Here is a 20,556-nt window from a genome sequence, read left to right as displayed (position 1 = left end):
TTTGTTGATGAACAAATCGGAGCTGCCCGCACTTTGGTTATGCAAATTGGAAACTGTCTTCACAATTTTTATGCTGTCTACTCTCCACTTCTACTCTTCTGTATTTAATGTGTTTCTTCAAATTTACTGACTTTTTTACTTAAATAAATTCATTTTAAAAGAAAACATTTAGTGTTATCACTAGAATTGAAAAACCGAAGAATACATGCCACAAATCAAAGATAACCAGAAAAAATGCTTACAAAGAAAACAAAACCATGTTATTAAAGTCTACCTATTGAAAGAATAAAAAGACAAGCCACAGAACAGGAGAAAATATTTGCAAATCACATATTTGACAAAGGCTTGACTAGTATCCAGAATATATATAAAGAACTCTCTAAATCTATTAAGAAGAAAACAATTGGTTTTTTTTTTTTAATGGACATAAAGTTTGAGCAGATACTACACCAAAGAAAATATACAGATGGCAAAGAAACACATACAAAGATGTTCAACATCATTAGTCATTAGGGAAATGCAAACTAACACCACAAGGAGATACTATTATCACCTATTTGAATGACTAAAAGTAAAACACACATACACACAAAAAAACCTAACAACACCAAGTGTTGGTGAGAATACGAAGCAACTGACACTTTCATACATTCCTGGTAGGGATGAAAAATGGTACAGACACCTTGGAAAACAGCTCAGCGGTTTCTGAAAAAGTGAAACATACACTTGGCCGCCTGGCCCAGCAATTCCACTCCTAGAAATTTACCCAAGATAAACAAAAATTTAGGTTCACATAAAAACCTGTTTGCAAATGTGCCTAATGGCTTTATTTATAATGGCTAAAAACTGGAAGCAGTCCAAATATCCCTCAGCTGGTGAATGGATGAACAAGCTTTGGTACATCCATACCCTGGAACACTATTCTGCAATAAAGAAGAACCATCTACGGATACACACAACAGCATATATGCATCTCAAAAGTGTCATGCTGAGCAGGAAAAAAAAAAAAAACAGACTCAAATTGAGATAACACATTATAGAATTCCACTTATATGGAATTCTAGAAAAGGCAAACTTGTATAGAAACAGAAAACATATAAGATGTAAAATTCAAAAACGTGAAACTCATCTGTGGTGATACAAGTTGGGATCGCGGCATCCCTAGAGGGAACTTGAGTGGAGGGGAGAGAGGGCAGCTCTCTCTGGGGGTGGGGATGTCCAGTCTGCTCACTGGGGTGCCGATTACAGGCCTGGGACAAGCTGAACGCTTCGTTCATATGTGCTGCAGCTCTATAGGACATTTTGAAAAGTCTAGCTAGATACATGAATGAGCCTGAGATCTGCTCTCTTTTTCACAAAGGGAGATTAGCAAGTATTTGGTCTTAGAGGCAGGTTAGCACCAAACAAAGACTCTCCTGGATAGGGCCGGGCGCGGTGGCTCACGCCTGTAATCCCAGCACTTTGGGAGGCCGAGGCGGGCGGATCACAAGGTCAGGAGATCGAGACCATGGTGAAACCCCGTCTCTACTAAAAATACAAAAAATTAGCCGGGCGCGGTTGTGGGCGCCTGTAGTCCCAGCTACTCGGGAGGCTGAGGCAGGAGAATGGCGGCAACCCGGGAGGCGGAGCTTGCAGTGAGCCGAGATGGCGCCACTCACTCCAGCCTGGGCGACAGAGCGAGACTCCGTCTCAAAAAAAAAAAAAAAAAAAAAAAAAAGGATATAAGGAAAGGAAATAAAGGAAAGATATAAACCCCTGGATATAAAGGAAAGACTGTAAAGAATTTGCAGGGAGAATAACTCGCTATGTGACCCGAGGTGATTTTACGCTTTGTCTGTGCAGCCTATAAAATAATCTTGTGTGTTCCCCATGATGCACATCACCAAACCAGGAGATGCTGGAGAGTCTGAGACAGCGCGGGCAGCACTCTGCCAGGGGAAGGACACGGAGGTGTCCAGGTTTGGCTCCAAAAGCAGACAAGCCTGCACTGTGTTGGGGCAGGTGAGGAGTAGCTGGATTCCACTGTGCCCTTTTCGTCTGTGTCCCTTGCCACCCAACACGAGCTCAGCACATAGTTGATCTTCACTAACTAGTCACCCCTCCAAGCTTTTGCATTGGTTGTTTCCTCGGCTAAAGATACCCTCTTCTCCCACCTTGACCACCTGACTAACTCTTAAGTTCAGCTCCCAGGTGCCTCCTCCTCCTTCTCCTTGGCACATGAGTGCCCCACTTGGCATTTGCTTTGGGGTGTCTATACACACTATTTCCTCTGCCTGGAGTCTCTTCTCCCATGGGGCAGGGGTCAGTCAGCACCTTCTGTATGGAAGGGACAGAAAGCCAGTCCCAACTGTTTTCAGCCAAAAATGAGAAAGGCAGTGGCTCACATAACTGGAAAGTTGAAGGCGCCTAATTTCAGGTACAGTGGGATCTAGGAGTTCAAAGCCTGTCCAGCTCTGTGCTGCTTCCTCCCAGGCAGGCTTTTCCCTTGTTTTGTTCTCTTTTTGCTCTAAGCGTTCACTTGCTCACTGTCCATCCAATGGAAAAATGGCATCTCCTTCACAAATCATGGCCAGCTCTAAAGTCCCAGGATCAAGTTTCATTGGGCAGGCTCAGTCATGTGCTCATCCCTGGACCAATCACTAGAGCAAGACCTGGTCACATGTCCACCCCTGGAGACAGAGGCCTCTGGGCACCCCCCTCCTCGTGGACTGAGAAGAGGGAAGAGAAGGTTGTTCAGTAGGAAGTGGAGGTGCTGTTACCTGAAAATGGGAGATAGATGCTGACTTGTCCACACACCCGCACCTTCTCCCGGCAAACTCTAGCTCGCCTCTGCACATCGTATGACCTCAGGCCAACTCCTTCCCCTCTCTGGGTCTCATGTTCCTCCTCCGGAAAATGGGCAGGAGGCCGTTTGAATTCCAACATTCCAGAAATCTGGGACAGCTTCCAGGACTGGAGGCTGCTCCCTAGATCCCAGGAACGTTCCAGCACTTCTGGGGACGGAAATGGAGCATCAGTCAGAGCCCTCCCCGGCCCCCGGCCTGGGAACATGCTTAGAAGATGACAATTGGGCTCCCTTCGGCCGAAATTCCACTCCTGTGGGGGCCTTGCCAAGGAAAACAAGCCCAAGAACCAGGCATTAAAGGTGAGCATACTTGAGCATTTTAAGATGACAAATTATTTACACAGGTGTGGGAACCATCCTCTCGCACCCTGCTTTCTTTTTCTCCCTCCCCTTTCCAAATTCTTTCCCCCAAGGGTGCTGACAGACATGCCAAGGGAGGGGGTGGCTGGTCATGGAGATCTGCCCAGAGTAAGTCCACAAACCCAGGGCAAAGTGGGAGGACAGAGAAGCCGGAAAGAGGGTGTCTGCGTGGCGGAGGCTGGTCCTTGCTCACCTGCCTTCTTGCTCTCTACCTCATTGCCTGGGGAGATAATGAAGCTGGGGTCCCAGGAATTTTATTGCTACCTGAGTCCTTGAAGAAACTCATGCCCAGGCCGTCCTTTGTCCACAAGGGAGAATAAGGGACCAGAGAGGTGAAAAGCAATCCCCAGGGTCACACAGCCAGTTAGCTGAACTTGGGGCTGGCAGGGGAAGAGGTAGAGGAAGCAGTTGTTTCTTAAGCACCTAGTGTGTGCCTGACACTGTGCTGAGCTCTGGGAACACATTGTGAATGAAACAGACAAGATGTCCTGCCCTCATGGAGCTGAAAAAGATACAAACAAGATAAATAGCAAGATACCTCCAGAAGTGCTTGAGGAAGAGTAAGACAGGCTGAAGAGGTGGCAGGGGTGCTATCTAGGTTGGGGAGGTAACATTTGAGCCAAGAAAGACGAGAATGAACCGGCCATGGGGAGATGGGAAGGAAGGGCATTCCAGGCATCTGGCACTGCACGTGCAAAGGCCCTGAGGTGGGCAAGGGCTTGTTGTGTTCAAGGAACCATCAAGGGGCCAGTGTGGCTGCAGCAAGAAGGAAAGGCAATGACTCAGAGGTAGATTCAGGTCAACAAACCCAAGGGGTAGGTATAATCATTCTGTGTTACCAAGGAGGAAACTGAAGCCCAGAGAGGGGCAGTGACTTGCCCAGGGTCACAGAGCAGAGTCAGATTCCAGCCCTTTTCATAGGCTCCAAACCCAAGTTCCTGTGCTTTCGTGAGGGGAGAGGGTGAGAGCAGGTGCTGCGAGGGCCTTCCAGGTCTCCAGCCTGCAGCTCAGCTCTAAAGATGAGAAGCATCTGGGCCAGCTGGTGCTTCCTGTGGGAAGAAAGCAGCGACTGATTGAGCTGCTGAGTCACGGGGAAACAACAGGCTCCCAGGCTGCAATGGGTTCTGCCTCAGTTTACCTACTCGTAAAAAACAGGTTTCATCACATGTCTGCCTCAGTGCTGACTTCAGAGGGGTGCTGTAAGGGTTAATTACTGCCTGGCAGCTCCAGGAGCCTTGATGAAAGGTGGCGGAAAGTGGGCGATATTAACCTGGGCAGGTAATTACCCGCGGCCTGAGGGAGGGTGCAGAGGGGTCCTAGCCTGAGTCACTTCTGGTTCTGATTCAACCCCAGGCCAGCCTCTTTCCAAGTGGGTAGGGCCCAGTGTGCCCAAACATCTGACCATCATCCTGGCCTCCAGCCCCCCAGCACCAGGCAAGGCTGAAGCTAGGAGTGGTCACAAGCCACACAGTCCTAGGGTTCAAATCCCATCCTGCCGCTCCTCTGACCGGAAGACCTGGACAACACTCCTCACCTCTTGGGCCTGTTTCTTCATCCACGTAGTGGTGTCTTGAGTCTGTTTTGTGTTGCCATAACAGAGTACCACAGCCTGGGTAATTTACAAAGAACAGAGATGTATTTCTAACAGTCCTGGAGGCCGGAGAGCCAAAGATGGAGGGGCTCACTCAAGCAAGGGCCTTCTTGCTGTCATCCCATGGCGAGGGCATCCCATGGCGAGGGCATCCCATGGCGGGGGCATCCCATGTCAAGAGGTGGCATGTGAGACAGCAAGGAATGGCTGAACTCACTTTCGTGACAAATCCACTCTCTCCATCATGAAGCCACTCCTGCAATAATGACACGAATCCATTCATAAGGGCAGAATCTGCAGGACCCAACCACCTCTTAAAGGCCCACATGACCTTTGGGAGACACGTTCAGACCCTGGCCCCACCCCCGGGCACTGTGGCTGTTTCTCACACATATGCCAGATACTGTGCCTCGCGGCCACTTTGTCCCCCTGCTGCCTCAGTTTGAGGTCAAAAGTGACACATCAGCCCACAGCCACCTGTGCCGTCAGCCATCTCAGCCTCCGTGACCTGAAGGAAAATGATGAAAGACTTTTCTAGAAATAAATTATTTTTAAAACATCCCAGGAAATGATCCCTGGTGGCCACTGGGACCCTGGGAGGGAGGGCCTCTTGTTCCCCCTGCCCCAATCTCCACTTGGGCCCCAGAACCAGGCTCTGACTGCCCCCTGTCCCCAGAAGCCCACCCCTTCCCTCTTCCTCGCTCTTGTGGCTCCTGGGTCTTGATGCCACCCAGTTTCCGCCACACCAGACGTGCACACACACACACGCACACACATGCACACACGCACATACACACGCCTGATCTCTGCATCCAGCTGTGAACGCACAGCCTGGTCCCCGGTGAGTCCCAGATGTTTTCCTTCTTCCAGGGTTCAGGGGACAGATACTAAGGTCAGAGCTCCCTTCCTCCTTTTACTTCCTCCCTGAGGCAACATGGTGCCCATCTCACAGGTGGGCACACTGAGACTCCGAGATGCAGATGCCCACACTCCAAGCCACTGAGAGGCAGGGAGGGCTCACACCCTCCAGGAGGGACGGGGGAGTCCCAGGGGCAGCCTGAGCACAGGGCAGGGGCCGGGGAGCCTGGCCCTCCGTGGGGTTCCTGGGAATGAGGCTTTTTACCGTGAGTGGGCAGCTCCAGGGCCTTGGGACCCCAGGTGGGAAGAAGCCGGGCCCTTGTCAGGTAGCTGCCCCCACAGGTACAAGTCAGGCACCAGGTGGCCACTTTCAGGAAGAGCCTGGCATTAGGAGAGCTGCTCCAGGGTGGAGGCGCCGCTAAGCTCACCTCCCACCCCTCACTCACTCCCTCTGCTCCAGCCACTGCCCTTGCTGAGCCTTCAGCGAGAGGATCCTACAGCCTGGCCCTAGCACCTGCAGTTCCCTCTGCCGGGAGCACCATTTCCCACCCCCTGCCTTTGCATGTGGGCTTCTCCTCTTTGTTGGGGCTTCTTTTCAAATGTCACCCCCTCAGAGGGGACCTCCCAGGCTCTCTCCATCTCACCTTCTGCTTTATTTCCTTTGGAGCCCTGCTCGCTCACTGAAATGACCTCACATGTCTGTTCTCCTCAGCTAGAATACAGGCTCCACGAGAACAGAGGGCTTTTAAATGTCTTTCTGTTTTTGTTCACTGCTGTGTCTCCAGGACCTGGTAGCAGGCACGGAACACAGTGGTGCTCAATAAATGTTTGCTGATGTACTGAAGAAGTTTTGGAAAGATAAGATGTAATTTGTATCACAGCGGGAGGGGTGGGTGTTTCAGGGGAGACGTCATCCAAAGAACTGGATGATTTCTCCAGCGTCTTAAAGCGTGTCATGAGCAGCTCCACATCACAACAATAATAATAATATTTATTGGGCGCTTCCTGCGGTAAGCACCATACCCAGATCGCCTCAGAGTCCTTCCAGCGACCTGTGAGGTCAGGGCTGTGATTATCCCCACTTTCCAGATAAGGAAACTGTAACTTAGAGTTACAGTTAGGGACTGCTCCAGGTCACCAGTGATTTGGTGGCAGGCTGTGGTTGAATAAAAGGCCACTTCGACCCCCCTCCCACCACCCTGGCCTGTCCCCATCCCTCCAGAGCCTGAAGGTTCCCTGGAAACCGCACAGTCCCTCGATCCCTGGCACAGCCAAGAGAGGTTGTGTGTCCCGCCCATCACCCCCTAGCTGGTCAGGGGCCCAGAGGGGATGATCCCTGGCTGCCGGTGGGCCCCTGGGAGGGAGGGAAGGCTTGGCAGCCGTCCTGTCCTGGGGACGCCAGGCAGCCGGGAGTTTCTCTCCCCGGACTTACTGTACATGATTCAGCGCCAGCCCCAGTTGTGAAATCTGGGAATCTTGTGGGCAAGGCTGGGCCTGGGGGATGGCCGTCTGGGAAGAGGAGGCCGGGAAGGGGTTAAGGGGGGTGGCGGGGGAGGAGGGGGCAGGCGCCAGGCCAGACCAGCAGAGAGCGCACAGTTAGCACCGGGCCGGCTGCCTGTGGCCGGTCTCTGACATCACAGCTGCGTCAGCCCAGCCAGCCCCAGCCCCCCACTTCCTCCTCTCCCTGGGCAGCATCCTCTGCCACCTCCCTAGGCTCACTGTCCTGTCCTGAAAACAAGCAGTTCCCTCCTGGAAAGAGGCAGGGTGGTCAAGGAGAGGGACTTTGCATACAGGAGGGACTTCATAAATGATAGCCGTGATGTCCTGGAGCCAGACCATAATCCTTTGAGCTAGACAGGGCAGGTAGGAAGCTATCACACTTATTTCAGGAAAGAAGAGACTGAGGGTCTGAGAAGGGAAGGGACTTGCCCAAGGTCACCCAGCTGCACAGTCATAATGACTTGAAGTATAAATAAGGATCGTGTTGATCTTCCTCCACTCTTCATTAGAAGGACATGTGTCTCTTGGTGCCCGGTTGGGCTGCAGCGAATGCCCCGAGGCCTGGAATTTTCTTCCTCATCTTATTAGTTTGTTAAGTCAGATTAAACCAAATAAGCATTTGTTTGACTAGAGGAACAACAAAGGATTTCACAGGGACTGTTCAAACATCAGTGATGACTTATGGTAGTGAATCAAATAAATTCTGCATTTGAAATGTTTTTCTTAAGAAATTACAGTGAGGCCAGGCACGGTGGCTCACACCTATAATCCCAGCACTTTGGGAGGCCGAGGCGGGTAGATCACTTGAGGTCAGGAGTTTGAGACCAGCCTGGCCAACATGGTGAAACTCCGTCTCTACTGAAAATACAAAAATTAGCTGGGTGTGGTGGTGCACGCCTGTAGTCCCAGCTACCTGGAAGGCTGAGGTGGGAGAATCGCTTGAACCTGGGAGGCAGAGGTTGCAGTGAGCCATCTTGCCACCACACTCCAGCCTGGGCAACAGAGCGAGACCCTGTCTCAAATAAACAAACAAACAAACAAACAAACAAAAATCAAAGAGTGCCTACATGCGTCAGGCTCAATCCTCATGGCAACTCTTTGAAGGTGGGACTGTTACCCCATCTCACAGGGGAGGAAACTGAGGCACAGGGAAGCAAGTGATGCCTGAGGCCACAAAGCCAGGAAATGACAGTGGTGATGATAATAATAATGCTAGCTGGTCTTGATAAGCCGCTTCTGCCTCGCACTGAGCATGGTATTTACAGGAGCGCACCGGCTTCTCTGAGCTCCCCAGGAGGAGAGCACTCTTACTCTTTCCATGTCACAGGTGAGAAACCAAGGCCCAGCTGGGTTCCATTACTTGCCCAGATCACACAGCTACGAAGTGGCAGAGCTGGGATTTGAAACCAGGCTGCCTGGGTGCTCAGGTCACTCAGGGGTGGCTGAACGGGAGATGCTCAGGGTTTCAGAGGGCACCCCTCCCCCAAGCTACCCCTAGCATCAGCTCAGGGCCAACCTGAGCTGGCCTGGCATGGCTGGGCAAGGAAGTACAGTTATGTCTTCCCCAGGATGCTGTTATTCCACAGTTGCCACAGCCCTTGAGTGCACAGAACCACCATGAGGAGCTCCAGGATCCTCCCCATTTTACACAGCAGAAAAGCCAAGGCCCAGAGAGGGTGTGTGACTTGCCCCACTCCCAGCTCCTGAGCCTGCCCTCAGCTGCGGAGGCCCTGGAGGATGAATTCCAGGAAGAAGAGGGGAGCCAAAACCTGGCCCTCCCTGATACTCTCCAGGAACGGGCTTTCCTCTATTCCTTGCTTTTCTATCTCCTAACTTGGTGGGACTAAGCCTCACATGAGCTGGGTCACAAAGGGGGACAGGAAGGACATTCCTGGCAGAGGAAACAGCACAAGCAAAGGTGGACAGCATGTGGAGCAGGGAAGGAGGATATCTGGTTGGGATGCGGTGGAGAGTGAGGAGCCGGGGCGGGGAGCAGGTAGAGTCAGGTAAGGGGGCCTTGAACGTCATGCCAAGGAGTTTGAGCTTTGTCCAGAGGCGATGGGAAGTCAGGAAGGCTTTAGAGCAGGGAAGGACCAGGATCACTAAACAGAGGGTGGACTATTGCCATCACCTCCCCACTATCCCCCCTGCCTCTGTCCTGGCCCCTCCAGCCCATTCTCCACCCCCAGCCAGAGGGATCCATGAAAACTGAAGTCAGACCACATCCCTCCTATGCTCAGAACACTCCATGACTCCCATCTCCTGCAGAGAAAAAGCCAAAGTCCTTATACAGCCCACGTGGTCCTGCAGGATCTGCCCCCAACAGCCTCTTGGCCCTCATGTCCTCCTGGTCTCTCTCCTCACTCACTCTGCTCCACACACTGGCCTCTTTGCTACACCCCAAACGCAGCAGCCACAGCCCCCACTCAGGGCCTGTGCATCGTTCCCACTGCCTAGAACACTCTCCCCTCCCCGCAGCTCCCTCCCTCATCTCCTACAGATCACTGTCAGCTGTCACCTGCTCACCAGGCTGTCCCTGCCCCGCCCATTGAAATCCCATCTCCTTTTCCTGCTTCATTTCTCTCCCTAGCACGGATCTTCTCAAATGCAATATGCAACTTATTTATCTTGTGTATTGCCTGCTCTCTCCACAAGTGTGAACTCCATGGGGGCAGAGACCTTTGACCGTCCTATGTCCTGCCATGTCCCCAGCGCCTGACCCACAGGAATTGCCCAATAAATATTTGTTCAGTGAATGGATTCTTTTTTTTTTTTTTTTTTTGGCAGAATAACTTGGTGAGGACCTTCTCTGGGGATACAGATGGAGAAGTGACCTGCCCAGGGTCACCCAGCTCACAAGTGGCAACCTCATCTGGCCCCAAAGTCTGTGATTTTTGTCTCCATTCCAGGCTGCCCCTCTAGGCATTAGGCCCCACATCAGCCACTATACCACTGAATATGCCCACAAGGCTGCAAGCTGGGGTCTGTCCTCGGTTCCATCTTAAGCTAGAGGCTCAGAGAGGTGAGGCGATTTGCCCGAGGTCACACAGCAACTTAGAGTGTGAGTTCGGCTCTTTCTGCCTCTGTATTTTGGGTACTTTCTGTTACAGCAGCTCTGCCTCTCCCTCCTCCTTTCCTCTTTCCAACCAACGTGTTTGCGGCTGGAACATCAGGCCTGTTGTGCGTGGCCTTGACATACACCATGTCCTGGGCCTGGCCCCGCCCACCACCCTGGCTGGGCCACGAGAACAGCGCCTGGTTCCACATGCCTCAGGGATGAGCCGCAGAGAGTGTGACCAGGCCCAGCTGACACATCTCAGAGCAGATGTGGGTCTGCCTCCCACAGGCCCAGCCGGTCCCCCAACACCAGCCAAGTCTCAGCTCATCATTGTCCCCCGGGGGGGTGTGCTGGGCCTTGTGGGGCAGAGGGAAAGGTAAACCATGACCCTGAGGAGCTCAGAGATCAGGGATCTTAGGAAGCCGATTCAGGCCTAGAACCAGGGCCAAAGTCTTCGTGGTTTTAGAGGAAAAAGAGACTGGCTCTGGGGTTGAAAACAGTGTCACCAGGGACCAGGCAGGAATTTAAAATGAACAGAGTGGGCTGGTGTAAGATGATAAATAGCTACTATTCCTTGGCCTCAGCATCAGAGAGACAAGAGGGAGTGGTGGGGACTGGGGTACATGCCTTGTTTAAAGACAGTCAGTCACCTCTCAGCTCTGGCTGATGGTAGTCCCTAGAGAACGGGGCCCAATATGGTCAGATGCTCCATGCCCTGATTTTCCAGAGGGAGTCAAAACACAGCTTTTTGTGTCATATCCACAGATTCTTAAATATTGGCTTCATTCTTTTTAAAAACTCTGTGTGGGCTGAAGAAAGCCCCACAGGCTTGGGGACCAGATTGGGCCCCTGAGGCCTCCAGTTTGCAGCCTCTGTTCTATGTAGCCAAATGGAGCAGGCAGAGAAGGAGCAAATCTCAGCCTGACCCCCAGTCAGGAGCTACAGGTTGGGACGGTGGCCAGGACCCAGCTCCAGCAGCTCCAAGGGACGTGGGGAAGGTTTCTGTCATCTGGTCCCCTCCTCCACTCCATGGAGATGATTTCCCCCACCCGCCAGCTCCAGCAGGCTGAGGGGTGAAAGGGAGCCTGGGCGGGGACCGAGGTCTCCTTTCTCACATGGGACACAGCTGTGGATGTGTTTTTCAGGCGGATCCTAATTTCTGTCTTCCCATCCCCCACGGCTCTGCCACACCAGGAAGTGGGTGACTCTTTCTGTCCCAAGCTGTCCCCCAAAAGCCCTGCTCCATGCTCCAAGCTACCTGCTTCCACAAGCACAACTTTGAAGCTTCACCATGTCCCTTATGACCAATTTTCAGATGAGGAAACAGGCTCAGGTAGGGAAAACATCTGGCCCAGGTCCCTACAATCAACACACAGAGGGGCTGGACTCAAACCCAGGCCTCATGCACTTGACCACTGGGCCCTCATCTCGTCTCTTCTGGTAGAACCCAGCCCACCCTCCAAGGCTTGCTCCAGCGCTTCCTCCTGGCTTACTGAACAAGCAACCAGGCCCTTGGCCCACTGCCAGGTATTCAGACATGAACAGATAAGAGTGTGTCTCAGGCTCCCCTGTGCTGTTAGTTGAATGAATATTTCACTCATTTTCTCCAAAGTCGTGGGCCCTTGTCCACATCCAATCTGTTGTCTCAGCCTCTGACCACATGTCTGTACACTTCCCAGATGCCTCCTCTTGGATGGTCCCCAGGCATCCTCCAAATCAGTGTGCCCAAAGCAAGTTCAGCAACTTCCCCCAAACTGTCCCTCAGCCTGCCTCCCTTGTTTTGGAAGGCTGCACGACTCTTCAGTGTCCAAAGCCAGAAACACGAGCATCATCCATAATGCCTCCCGCCGCCATGCCTCCAACCCAATTGATCACCAAAGTCTGGGAGTCTCGTCCTCAACCTCCCTCAAATCCATCCACCCTCCTCTCCTCTGAGGCTGCCATGCCAGGTCAGTCTCATCACCTCTCACCCAGGTGGCTGCAGTTCCTTGCCGCCTCGCTGCTTTCCCCGCGATGATACTTCCTCTTCCCCAGATTCAGACTCCTGCAGGAGTCTGAAAGACACCTACTGTTTTCTGCTGTTTACTCTCAGAAGCTCCCCGTCACTTGCAAAGGAAGTGTAGCACCTTGGCAAGCCTTAAAGCCCCTGACCTCTCCCTTGCAATTTGTACGTCCCAGTCAGCCCAAACTACCCACTTCTCCACGGTGTCTTTTCTGATCTCTGAGTCTTTGCATAGGTTGTCCCTTTTTTTTTTTTTTTGAGATAGGGTGTCGCTCTGTTGCCCAGGCTGGAGTGCAATGGCACGATCTTGGCTAACTGCCACCTCCACCTCCCGGGTTCAAGAAATTCTCCTGCCTCAGCCTCTCCAGTAGCTGGGATTACAGACATGCACCACCACAGCCCAGCTCATTTTTTTACTTTTAGTAGAGATGGGGTTTCACCATGTTGGCCAGGCTGGTCTCAAACTCGCCACCTCAGGTGACCTGCCCACCTTGGCCCCACAAAGTGCTGGGATTACAGGTGTGAGCCACTGTGCCCAGCCGTGCACAGGCTGTTCCTTCTGCCTGGTGTGTTCTTCCCACTCAACTCTTTGTCTGACTACTCCATATATGCCCTTCAGGACTCAGTTTACATGTCACAGGCTTCGTAAACCTTCCCTGATGCCCTAAGTCTGGTTTAGGTACCTGCTGAGGTCCTACAGTGTTCCCCGCTTCCCACCACGTGTAAGTCAAACTACTGTTATGGGAACCAGAAACCCTTCCAGATTTTGTGTTTGTTTTGGATTTTAGAGACAGCATTCCTTCCAGGCATTTTCAGCAGAAAGGATTCAACACAGGGAATTGAACACTCACAACATTGCTGGAAGGGCTGGAGAGGCACCAGCACCACACAGCAGAACTGGACCTTCAGGAGAGCTGTCAGCCACTCAGGATGGTGGGGAATCAGGAGGCCACAGAGGAGCTGTAGACTTTGAGAACACATTGCAGCACCATCCAGCGATCTGGAGATAAGGAAGCCACCACCGCCACCGCTACCTCTAGACTCCCCAAGAGTGGTACCCAGACGCCAAGTTTGCTGCAAGAAAATCCATCCCATGTCCATGCTCACCAACAGAAAGAGAGCCCAGGCAAAAACAAGGCCGCCCCCACTTTCTGACTCTCACAGGAAGGCATCTGCCTGGCAGGACCTGCAGAGCGTACAGACCCCCTGCTGCAAAGGAGGCTGGGAAATGTAGCGTGTAGCCTTCCAGTCTCTGCAGCCACTTGCTAGAAAGAGATATTAATAGGAATGGATGCTGAGGATCAGATGACCCTGAACATGAGGTCTTAGGATTCCCTATCTCAGCCCCAAAACCCTCTGTGAATGGAATCCTCTGCTTACTTGTCTGTGTTCCCTGATGGACTGTGGACACTTTAAAAGGCCAGGATGATGCCTTGGATATCTCAGGCTCAGCAGCATCTTGCATAGGCCCAATGCAAGACAGCAGTAGTCATGTAAGAAGAAAAATAAGAACTGATATTTATTGAGCATTTACTATGCACTGAGCACTGGGATACATGTTTTACATACCTGTTTACATATTCACAACCCAATAGGGTAGGGATTATTGCTGTCCCTACTTTATACATGAAGAAGAGAAGGCCCACAGAGGTGAAGTAAGTTGCCCAAGGTCACCCAGCTAGTACATATCAGAGATTAGATTAAAAATGCAATCTGTCTGACTTCAAGCTCCAAACACTTGCCATTTATGAGAGGCACCTTTATCTTCTCCCAGGTATCTTCTCCCAGGCATCCAGAAAGGTCACAGCAATGTTGTGCAATGAATGAATGAATACACAAGTCTCTTCTCCTTTAGGAAACTGTCCCCATCTCAGCTGCCTTCACTCCACTGGGCCTGGGTTCCTCTCCAGAATCAGGGCTCAGAGAGTAAAAAGAAATGCATAACACTGCACTGGGACTCCTCACCTAGGGTCTGTAGGTGGCTCTTAGGCTCCATGACCACCACTCCCATAAAGTTGCTAGCATTTTGTGTCTATATGCAATTTTCTGGAGATATGACTCAAAACTTTCACTAAGCTTTCAAACTTCAAAAACTTGATACTGCTGCATCAAGGAGGAAGACAGGAATTTTCCTGCCTTCTGACCTCAGTTCCAATCTTATGACATAGCATGCATTCACCTGTATATCCATCCAACTCACCTATCCATCCATTCATTCTCTCATCCACCCATCCATGCACTCCTCCATCCTATTTCCCCATCCACTCATCCACCCATTCATCTATTCATTCACCAATCAATCTAACTATCCATCCATCTATCCATCCATCCATCCATCCATCTATCCATCCATCCATCCACCTACTCATCCATCTATTCTATTATCCACCCTCCCATCCACCAATCCATTCATTTTTCTACCTATCCATTCTCCTATCCATCCATCCATCCATCCACCTACCCATCCATCTATTCTATTATCCACCCTCCTACCCACCAATCCATTCATTTATCTACCTATCCATTCTCCTATCCACCCACCCACCCATCCACTCATCCATCCATTTACCCATTCATCTGTCCACTCACTCATCCATCCACCCACTCATCCATCCACCCACTCTTTCATCTATCCATCCAACCATTTGCCCATCCATACACCCATCCATTCACTCGTGGAATCACCAATCCATCTACCCATTTATCCCTTTATCTGTTTATTCATCTAGCCATCTATTAAGTCATCCATCATTTTATGTATTAATTCATTCATTTAATTATATATTTATCTATTCATTCATCCATCAATAATTCACAGTATTCAACCATGAAATCACCCACGCCATCCATCACACAATTTAAAATCCAGCACTCGTTTATTTATTCAACCATCCATCATCCATCTCTCCATTTATCCACTAATCATTCATGCGTTCACTAATCCATTAATTCAATTGTTAATTATCTCATTCATTGATTCATCTATTCTTTCATTGATCTATTTCTTCATCCATTTTATCCATTCAAAAACAGTTCCCTTATCTCCATATATGTACCCAGCCATTAAATTATCCATTTGACCATCCATCAAGTCATCATCCTTTCACCCATTAAATGCTCCATCCACCCATTCTGTTCTCTATACCAGAACCAAGAAGGGAATCACAGCTGTCCCTGCCCTTGAGAAGCTCACAATCAAGTGATGGAAACAGACAGCTACAACCCTGGAGGTCAAAGGGAGCTCCAGGCAGGTGCCTTCACAGAAGGAGACTCAGGTCCTTCTGGGGATTCAGAGAAGGCTCCTTGGAGGAAGCAGCATCCAACAAGGACTCATGAAGTCAGAAAAACAGTGAACAAACTCCCTTAGTATCCCAGAGGGTAACTTACAGGAACTAACCACCTAGATGCTCATTGAGCTCTTTGGAGCATCTAGGACTGAGAACACCTGTGGCAAATGTTCACCCAGGAATTCCCAAACCCAGTGGATGATGGAACACTTTCCCCCTTGTCACTCCTATTAATACCCCAGAGACTCTGTGTCCCTCAGATCTGTGTCCTCAGAATGGATAAATGATAAAATAGATTTGGGAAATGCTAGTCTGGTCCAAACTTCTTGTTTCCACAGAACATCTCTGACCTCAAAAATTGTGTTCATCTGTAGATAAGATGCAATGCACAATTTTTGCCCAAAGACTCCATTTTTTTTTTCTTCAGACGGAGTCTTGCTCTGTCACCAGGCTGGAGTGCAGTGGTGCGATCTCGGCTCACTGCAACCTCCGCCTCCCGGGTTCAAGCTATTCTCCTGCCTCAGCCTCCCAAGTAGCTGGGACTACAGGCGCCCGCCACCACTCCCAGCTAATTTTTTGTATTTTAGTAGAGACGGGGTTTCACCATGTTGGCCATGATGGTCTCGATCTCCTGACCTTGTGATCTGCCCGCCTCGGCCTCCCAAAGTGCTAGGATTACCAGCGTCAGCCACCGCGACCGGCCTCCATTTTTTTTTCACCTGCAGAGCTGAGCACAGTGTGTGGCACACAGTAGGTGCTCAATAAGTATTTATCAAAAGAATGTGGCCCTTGTTGAAGGAGTCACTCCAAAATGGCCCTTGGCTTTTAAGCTCTCCCTACTCCCCACTGACCCCTGTGTGACCTCAGTCAATGCCACAACTCCCAGGCTCAGTTTTTCTGTCTGGGAAATGGGCAATAAGGTCATCTCAGAAAATATTGATGCAGGAAGCACATGATTAGACTCGACTTTGGTCGCAGGCTTTGTCTCAGGATGTAGCTCACAGCCACTTTCTCACCCTGGCTAGTTGGGTTTCTAGCCAGCGATGAAGACCTAGAGGCATCTGAGCCACACTGAACCTTCGAGGTCGAGGCTGGTACCTGGAAACTGCCTGAGTAATCCCACTGTGTTCCTGCCCAGCCTGATGGGACATGAACTGGAAATTCCCTATAATATTTGCTCATTAAATGATTCCTCCCCTCCTCCTGCTTTTTCCTCCTGCCTCCCACTCTCCCTTACCCAGCTCCCAAAGCGCCTGCAGAAATCTCTGCAAAGGAGTCCGACTGGTTTGGGGAGGGCTGAGCGGCCACTTCTTCCTGCCGCCCACCTGCCCACCCGCTGCCGGAGCTCAGGCCTCCGCCTGCCGGGGTACGTGGGCTGTGCAGTTCTAGAACACGGAGCCGAATGCCCACGCAAGATAAAGGGACCACTAGCGCCACCTCAGCCCAGGCCCAGCCCTTGTGCAATCCAGATCTTTGCTCCACAGAGACAGCCACGGGGATGAGTGGATATGCTTATCTGATAGGGCCGCGAGGCCTCCAGATGATTCCAGGAGCTGTTTTGTCTTAATCAGGCTTTGGGCTCCTCACTGCCATGCCAGTGCGCCCGCTCTTCCCCCATTTGGGCACATCCTCATCCTCCTTCCAGTCAGTCAACACTTATTAGGGACTTTCTGTGTGCCTAGCCCTGTGCTGAGTGCTGGGGACGTAGAGGTAAATATGACAAAGTCTCTGCCCCATGGAACTCACAGTCTGAGGGGGACAGGGCAGATACATAAAAAAAAAAGAGAATGGTCACAGGGATGCGGGTAACTCTCAAAATCATGATATTGAGGAAAAGAAGCCCAATAAAGAATACACTGCTGGATTCCACTTACAGAAAATTGTAGAGAACGCAAACTAATGCACGGCCACAGAAAGCAGATCAGCCACACGAACACTGGAGTATGTGCGGTTTATCATGTGTTTGTTACACCCCAGTAAAGCTGTTGAGAAAAAAAAAAAGAGAGCGAGCGAGATAATTGAGAGGCAGTGTGAGCAGTGCAGCAACGGTGAAACTCAGGAAGGTCACGGGAGGTGGATGAAGAGGGTAGTCAGGGAAGGCTTCCTAGAGAAGGCAACTGTTGAGCAAAGTTTTGAAAATGAAGACAAGTCACATAAGGAATGAAGAAAAGATAGTGGTGTTAGATTCCAGATGGCCTGAGCTCAAATCCTGACTCCTGTGGATTCACAAAAAGCTGTGTGTCTTTAGCTCTCGGAGACTCAGTTTCCTCATCTGTAAAATGGGTCTCCTATTCACCTGATAGGACTGGTGGGAAACTGAAATTATGGAAAGCCCTCCACCTGGCATCCAATGCTCACAGCATCTGCAAACGCCCTGAGGCAGGAGAGGAGCAACAGAGAGGAAGTCTGTGGTTGCAGCAGAGAGAGGAAGGGGAGAATCAGCTGGTGGGAGGGAAGGCCCCGGGGACCAGGACTGCAGGATATACAAGCCATGGTGAGGGCTGGAGCTGTCTCTTAGCACTGGGGAGCCAAGTGTGGACTGGATAAATGCAGGAGAATTTTATCAACAAAGCTGTCCTTTTAATGAGGTCACTCTGATAATTACAAAAAACAATTTTACAGTCAGGAAAACTGAGGCTTGAGCTGAGGATTGCTCCGAGGTTCCTGTGGAATCACAGAGCTAGAAGGGAAGTGGTCTCCCATCCACCCGAACCTCTCTGTAATTCTCTAAGCAGACGAAGGGCTGTTATCCGGGTCTATTTGCACACCTCCGGCGATGGGAAACTCACAGTGTTAACAGTTCTTCCTACAGGACCCAATTAAGAGAGGCTTCTCAAACCAGACCCAGCTCTTCCCTGTAGCTCTGCCCAGACACCAGCTGCTACCCTGCCAGAGCCATACTGGGAGGAGCCTGCTGTGGGCGGGGATGAAGTAGGAAGAGATAGGAGTGTGACGGAGGCTTTCTGGGTGCCGCCCCCCGTGCCCTGCCACAAGACCCCAGGACACACCCATTCCTTCTCTGGGCCTCAGTTTCCCCATCTGTAAAAGCGGAGGTACTCAGTGCTCCACAATCTCCTTCCAGCTCTCAGAAGCAGACTTGGCCCTGCCGAGGGGCCTGGCAGGGGTGGGGTAGGCATGGGGTTCACCAGTATCTCCTGTCCATCCGCGTCTTGGGGGCCAGGGCCCTGTCTGGGGATAAAGGCCAGTGCCCCAGGGTGCAGCCAGCTTAATAACAGGTTCCAGGATCCAGGAGGGGTTTGAACCCAGGAGAAAAGGTTCAAACACAATTGAGCAGCCCACGTTCCTCTCTGTAGCTCTGAAAGCCAATTGTTCCCACACCCAGAGGGCCTGGTCCCCGCTCTCATCAAACCCATTCACCCCAGCGGAGCCCCCATCTGTGTGCCTACCGCATGCCAAGCTTCCCACTGCGTTCAGAAGATGCACACTCCTGACTTTGGCCATGAGCTGTAGACCTGCCCCGGCCCCCAGTTCCCTCCTCACTCACGGCTTCGCACAGGCCAAGTTGAGCCCTGACTCCAGGCTTTTGCGCTTGCCATTCCTCCCGCCAATCTTGCCATGGTGGCTCGTCCTCCAGGCCTCCGGCCAAGCTCACCTTCCAGTGAAGCCTCTGACCCCATCCCATTGATCTCAGCTCCCTGCCTTGTTTTTCTCCATCAAAGTCTTCACTGGGATGTCACTGGGATGTCCTAGTCCTCTGCCTGGCGTCTGTTTCTCCCTGGATTTGGAGCTCTTAGACGGCAGAGTCTAGGGCTGCCCTGGGGCTGGCTCTGACGTCACCAGGCCCAGGCTGGACCCAGCCTGGTACCCACCTCACAGTGTAGGTTACAGAACAAATGAAACAGGCATGGGACCATCAGTGCTTCATCTACACAGACCCTCTCATCTCCACACACAGGCCAGGGGAGATGCATAGACCTGGACACATTCACTGCACCCCCCAAACACACTGACACACACATGCGTGCACACACACACACGCCCCCCGTGCCCACCTCCCCTGGCCTCCACTCCAGAGCTTGGCACCCAGACCTCTCAACTTTCCCTCCTTTCACTGGGTGCCAGCTGGCCCTTCGCCAGCTCCTCTCCCCCGGCTGCCCGCCTGCCCTGGGCACCAGACTCATAAAGGATGAGGAAGGGCCCGGGGTGGGCTGGCTGGGCGCCATGTGAATGCGGCCCCTGGGGCCTTCTCCTCCCCCCGCTGCCAGACACCTGTGTAATGAGTGTCATTACTGGGGACCCGTCGGGCAGGCCCCAGCTCGTCGCAGCCACCCAGGCTGCACATGATGCTGGGGACAGGGTGCAGGGAGCATGAGGGGCGGGGGATGCTGGGGGCATCTCTGCCCTTCCCAACCCCAAAGCTCAGCTCTGGGTTTCTGAATCAGCAAAGACGACTTCCCACCTTCCACACAGATTCCAAACCTCAGGCCCTTAAGTCCCCTATGGGCTAAGGTCCAAGATGGACTCGGAAGGAGCCAAAGGAGGAGAAACACTTATTGAGCACCTACTGAATGCCTACTTGTTGCTAAGAGCTGGCCACTTGTACTTCCCACTATCAGACACTGTCTCATCCATTCACCCCTCTTCTGTTTGCTTATTGCACATCTCTGCTCATTCAAGCACAATTGAGCACCTACTGTGTACCAGGCTGTGTGCTAAACACATTACATATATTAACTCATTTGTCCTTTCAGCAATCCTATGACGTGGCATTTTATAGGTAGGGCTCAAAAAGGTAAAGTGTCTCACCCAAAGCCACACAGCAAATAAGCAGTGGGCCAGGAGTTAACCCTGGCTCCAATGTCTGTGTTCTTAACCACTCACTGCTTTACACTACCTCTTCCACCAGCCCTACAAGGGCAGGGGTTTTTGTCACTGCTGTGTCCCTAGCACCCAGCCCGGGGCCTAGCATATAAGAAGCGCTAAAAAATAAAATCCAAGGAATAAATGAGTGGACGAATGAGTGAATGATCTCACTGTGTTCTGAGAATATCTTTCCAGGTGGTGTTTATGGATGAGGACACGGAGGCTCAGAGA

At 51.5% G+C, this 20,556-nt stretch overlaps 1 protein-coding gene and 1 long non-coding RNA gene across 4 annotated transcripts in view; one reads left to right on the top strand and one right to left on the bottom strand.

Moving 5' to 3' along the window:
- The window catches only part of PEDS1 (plasmanylethanolamine desaturase 1), a 294,224-nt gene that overhangs the window by 101,336 nt on the left and 172,332 nt on the right, over positions 1-20,556 (top strand). The window lies entirely within an intron of this gene.
- On the bottom strand, positions 801-19,000 carry LOC107000366 (uncharacterized). 3 transcript variants are annotated; one of them, XR_013400049.1, is made up of 6 exons: positions 18,510-19,000; positions 13,595-17,483; positions 13,066-13,288; positions 5,186-5,304; positions 4,740-5,052; positions 801-4,254 (listed from the first exon to the last, which is right to left on the bottom strand). It is a non-coding gene; the product is annotated as an uncharacterized LOC107000366 (long non-coding RNA). The 3 variants fall into 3 exon arrangements; XR_013400048.1 differs by having other exon boundaries at positions 13,595-19,000; XR_003720167.2 differs by lacking the exons at positions 13,066-13,288; positions 13,595-17,483; positions 18,510-19,000 and adding an exon at positions 7,087-7,374.

Source organism: Macaca mulatta, chromosome 10, assembly GCF_049350105.2.
Source record: "Macaca mulatta isolate MMU2019108-1 chromosome 10, T2T-MMU8v2.0, whole genome shotgun sequence".
Lineage (NCBI taxonomy): Eukaryota > Metazoa > Chordata > Mammalia > Primates > Cercopithecidae > Macaca > Macaca mulatta.
This window is presented reverse-complemented; position numbering and strand designations above follow the sequence as displayed.